Source organism: Cnephaeus nilssonii (assembly GCF_951640355.1).
Source record: "Cnephaeus nilssonii genome assembly, chromosome: 11".
In the NCBI taxonomy this organism is placed as follows: domain Eukaryota; kingdom Metazoa; phylum Chordata; class Mammalia; order Chiroptera; family Vespertilionidae; genus Cnephaeus; species Cnephaeus nilssonii.
In genome coordinates this window covers 61,421,574-61,427,573 of record NC_137082.1, presented here as the reverse complement: position 1 = coordinate 61,427,573, position 6,000 = coordinate 61,421,574, and positions in this window count along the sequence as shown.

Sequence of the window (6,000 nt, the reverse complement as noted above, 5' to 3'; positions counted from 1 at the left end):
TTTTTGGTGGCAGGGTGCGGGGAAGGGGCAGCAGGCGCCACGTCCGGCCTCGAAGGGGCCATGAAGCAGCCCTGGCGCAGGCCCGGGAGATGGACGGGGAAGGTGAGGCATTTGAGCAGGAGCAAAAAGAGGAGCAGAAGGAACTAGAGGAGCTGAAAGCCAAGGCCCCCGGGAAGGTCCCCTGGCCACAGGTGGAATTAAGAAATCTGACAAAAAGCCCTAACTGGTTTGGCTCAGTGGGTAGAGCATCAGCCTGCGGACTGAAAGGTCCCAGGTTCGATTCCAGTCAAGGGCATGTACCTTGGTTGCAGGCACATCCCCAGTAGGAGGTTTGCAAGAGGCAGCTGATCGATGTTTCTCTCTCATTGATGTTTCTAGCTCTCTATCCCTTTCCCTTCCTCTCTGTAAAAGATCAATAAAATATATTTTAAAAAAAATCTGACAAAAAATGAGCTGTTCCTTGTGTCTGGGCAATGGTGATCCCTAATTCCACTCCTGTTCTAACATCTGGATTCCCTGCCATACCTTGCCACCTACAGCTAGAATGGAGAGTTGTCTTGGAGGCTGTTGTACATTTAAGAATAAACTTTTGCAAATAATAATAATAATAATAATAATAATTCAGTGGCTCATCTCTTTAGTTCTCCTCACTCTGCCACTGCAACCTGCGCTGTGAGGCCAGAAGAAACCCAGCCCAGAATCCTGCCAAACTGTGTTCTTCAGTTTTGTTCTGTCCTTAATTCTGTACTGCCTGGAATTTAACCAACTCATTTGAAAAAAATAAATTTGCATTTATATTAATTAATTTCCTGGATCACTTCTATAACTTTTTAAAATTGTATTTGTTGGCTACATACATTTGATTACATGACAATAATTTTGTAACATCATCTTTTACAGAGAAAATTGAAATGCAGTCTTCCCGTTAGCATGGTTGTTGGAATTTTCAGCTAGGCCTCTCTCTGATGTCCGTTCCATTGCTTATCTCTCGTTATCACTGTTTCCCAGTTCCAAGAAGAGGAAAAGGCTGTACTCTGCAGCCCCCAGAAAGAAAGAATATAAACTTATATTCTTTGGTCTATTGCCAAGTACCCAGGGAAGGCCCCTGATTGACCTGGCATGGATCCGCGCTCCATCTTTAGACTATTGATGAGTGGCAATGAAAGGGGCGACATCTAAGAGCCTGGCCATTCTCAGATAACCAGAGCCATGCACAGGGGCGGCCGACTCCAGGGAAGTGCAGCCAGGCGGTTGGAATGGTGTGGGCCGTGAGCTGGGGAGACAAAATTACAGCTGTCTGCTTCCGCTAACAGGCAAAAAGAGGGGGAAAGGCCTATAATCACACCATATAAAAATAATTGTTGGAACATTTGAATACCTTTCTTGTTTTTCACTGTTAAAATACACTTTCTGTTCACACTTTAAATAGAAATAGTGCTAGGATTGTGTGGGTATTTTAAGTTTTCTTTTAATATTTTTATGTAATTTCTAAATTCTCATACAAGTCTGCTTTTATTATTTGAAAAAATAACCCATTATTAAAAGGCAATAACAGAGGTATTAGAGGAGACATCAAGTTTTTCAAAGTATTATTTCTGTATTCTGGACCCTTGTCACCTGTGCATTAAACAGACATGATTCAGGGGGTGTCATCATGCAATAGTTTTATTGTATCTGTCACTGTTCTTTTAAATTTGTTCAGTGGGGCTAGTTTTTCTCTGTATTCAGGACAACATAGATGAAATGGACAATTTCTTAGAAACATACAATCTTCCAAAACTCAGTCAGGAAACATCAGGAAAACGGAATAGACCAATAATAACTAATCAAATTGAAGTAGTAATAATAATAATAAAAATAAATCTCCCAGCAAAAGAAAGTCCTGGACTGGATAACTTCACAGGTGAATTTTACCAAACACTCAAAGAAGAACTAAAACATATTCTTTTCAAACTATTCCAAAAAATTCAACAGGGAGAAGACTTCCAAACTTTTTATGAGGCCAGCATTATCCTAATTCCAAAACCAGATAAAGACCCTACGAAGAAAGAAAATTATCAGCCAATATTCCTGATGAACATAGATGCTAAAATCCTCAACAAAATATTAGCAAACTGGATCCAGCAATACATAAAAATATATTCACTATGACCAAGTGGGGTTTATTCTGGGTATTCAAGACTGGCACAATAGCAGCAAATCAATAAGTGTGATACATCACATCAACAAGATGAAGGGTGAAAATCATATGATCATATCAATAGATGCAGAAATAGCATTTGATAAAATCCAGCAGCCATTTAGGATAAAAACTCAGTGAGGTGGGAATAGAGGGGTCATACCTCAACATAATAAAGGCCACATACGAAAAACCTATATCCAATTTCATAGTCAGTGGGCAAAAACTAAAAACATTTTCCTTAAGATCAGGAATAAGACAGGGATGTTCACTTTTACCACTCTGATCCAACATAGTGCTGGAAGCCCTAGCCACAGAGATCAGACAAGAAAAAGAAATAAAAGGCATTCAAATTTCAAAGGAGGAAGTAAAACTGTTATTATTTGCAGATGACATGATATTGTACATAGAAAACCCTAGACTCCACCAAAAAACTACTAGATTTAATAAATAAAGTCAGCAAAGTAGCAGGATACAAAATTAATATCCAGAAATAGGTGGCATTTTTATGAACCAATAACAAACTCTCTGAAAGAGACGTGAAGAAAACAGTCCCATTTACTATTGCAACAACAACAACAAAATAAGGTACCTAGGAATAAACTTAACTGGAGGTAAACGACCTGTACTTGGAAAACTATAGGACATTGAAGAAAGAAATAGAACAAGATGCAAACAAGTGGAAGCATATACCATATTCATGGATTGGATGAATTAACATCATTAAAATATTCATACTATCCAAAACATTCTATAGATTCAACACAATTTCTATTAAAATACCAATGGCATATTTCACATATCTAGAACAAGTATTCTAAAAATTTACATGGGACTAAAAAGACCCCAAGTAGCTTCAGCAATGTTGAGAAAGAAGAACAAAGTTGGAGGGATCACAATATCTGATATCAAACTATACTACAAAAGCACTGTAATCAAAACAGCCTGGTACTGGCACAGAGGGGGAAAAAAACAAATGGGACTACATCAAACTAAAAAGCTTCTGCACAGCAAAAGAAACCATCAACAGAACGAAAAGGAAACCTATCATATTGGAGAACATATTCGCTAAAGATTCATATGTCAAGTGGTTAATCTCCAAAATATATAAAGAACTAATACAACTCAACACCGGGAAGATAAACAATCCAATTTTTAAAAAGGCCAAAGGACCTGAATAGACACTTCTCCAAAGAGGACATACAGATGGCCAATACAGATGAAAAAATGCTCAAGGTCACTAATGAGAGAGATGCAAATTAAAACTACAATGAGATTTCACCTCACACCGGTCAGAATGGCTACCATCAATAAATCAATAAACAATAAGTGCTGGGGAGGATGTGGAGAAAAGGGAGCCGTAGTACACTGCTGGTGGGAATGGAGACTGGTGCAGTATAGAGTTTCCTCAAAAAATTAAAAATGGAACTGCCTTTTGACCCAGTGATCCTACTTCTGGGAATATATCCTAAGAATCCCAAAATACCAATCAGAAAGAATATGTGCACCCTTATGTTCATAGCAGTGTTATTTACAATAGCCAAGGTCTGGAAACAGCCCAAGTTCCATCAGTAGAAGAGTGGATAAAAAAGCGGTGGTGCATTTACACAATGGAATACTACATAGCTGTAAAAAAAGAAGGAAGTCTTACCCTTTGCAACAGCAGGGATGGACTTGTATATTATTATACTAAGTGAAAGAAACCAGTCTGAGAAAGACAAATAGCATATGATCTCACTTATATGTGGAATCTAATGAACAAAATAAACTAATAAAAAAAATAAAACCAGAGGCATGGATACATGGAACAGACTGACAAATGTCAGAGGGGAGAGGGGTGTAGAAGACTGGATAAAAGAAGATAAAGGGATTAGCTGAAGAACATATATGAATAGCCCATGGACACAGGCAATAGTGTGGGGAGGGGCTGGATGGAGGAGGGCAAAGGAAGGGAAAATGGGGGACATGTGCAATAGTGTCAACAATACAAACTTTAAATAAAAAATAAATAAGTCTTGATTCATCTCTCAATGCTGTTTTTTGTTAGAAAATTTAAAAATGGAACCACACTTTGTTCTCAGTACATCTATTCTTAAGCCCCAGACACATCTTAGGGTTTTACATCACACTCTGCTTTGGAGTTAAAACTGGAAGTGATAATACCTTTAATTTATATGGCATTTTGGAGTTTAAAAAGGAGTGCTTCCAAATTGCTTATTTCTATACTCAATTGTTCAGAATTAGGAGACATAAAAGAACTCAAAGAACAAAGATGGAGCCATGAATAATGTATCCCTCTGTGTACTTGCTCACTTGCATGAGGGATTGTATAACTTTGGAAGATTTGTATCTCAACTGAGATGACCGTTTTATTGTTGTTTCAAATAATCTGGATTTATTCATTAATGGTTATGCTGCTAAAAAAAAAATAAAATCAGGATTTTCTGTTCTTCCTTGAAAGGAGACATTCAAACTTGAAGGTTAAACTCAGCGATGCTGTATTTTACTATTGAACATGTTTGCTCGTGTTAATGGCGTGAAATGACTGCTCTCCAGGCGATGCCGTCTTTCAGGGAGTGTTTCACACATGCTGCCCAAGCAGGGTGCTTGCAGGAAGGTCAGGGGCCTGAGCCACTCCTTCCCCAGACAGCACATGCTGCTTTTACTGCTGCCTTAATTCCATTTCCAAAGTCTAAGGTGCTGTTCCCCACTGGGACTAGTCATTTTCTCTGGAATAAAGGTTTGTTAATGAGGGAACTAAGGCTTCTGCACACACACACACACACACACACACACACACACCACACGCGCACACACACACACATACACATCCCCCCCCACACACACCACACGCGCACACACACACACATACACATCCCCCCACACACACACACACCACACGCGCACACACACACACATACACATCCCACACACGCACGCACACACACACCCACACACACATGCACGCACACACACAGGGCCAATTAAAAAAAAAAATCTCTGTCATCTTCTTTACCTTCTCACCCCCGCCCCCCCCAATTCCTCTCCTCTCTCTCTATTTTGTTCTCTACAACCATTCACTCCAACTTCAGCCCAGCTAAAGACGTCTATCTGAGTTTTTGCCTGGTGACTGAGCCTCTATTTCTTTCCCTGTTGGAAAAAAGCATCACAAACCAAGATCTGCCTTCTCTTCCGATTATCCTTCCTCCTGTGCCTGGGCAGGAAACACAGAAAGTCCCTGCAGGCCCACTGGACACTCCAGACGTGGTCCCTCACCACAGGAAGCCACCAGCCTTTTTGAGGAAGTGGGCTAACCTTCATCTTTATCTCCTGATGACGTCTTCAATTTCTCAGCTCTGACAACATATTTAGGAAATTGGATGAGAGAAAATGGGTTTCTCTATCAGTAATGTGGGGCCTATCAAAACCTCTTCGTCCTGGCAGCCTGAGGGCTGGTGCTGTATTCTTTCGTCTGTGTCAGGACAGACATCACCGTCACCTGTCACCTCCTCTAACCTGTGCCCAGGTGGACTCAAGCAAGCCTGAGTTAGCAGTACTGACTTCAGTACTTGTCCTTTCAGGGTTGTTAGGTATGACAGAATCCAACCCTGCCACACATTTTTTGTTGTTGTTAATCCTCACCCGAGGATATTTTTTTTCATTGATTTTCAGAGAGAGTGGAAAGGTGGGAGGGAGGGAGGGAGAGAGAGAGAGGGAGAGATAGATAGATAGATAGATAGATAGATAGATAGATAGAGAAACATTGATGTGAGAGAGACACATCAATTGGTTGTCTTCTGCAAGTGCCCCCACTGGGGCCA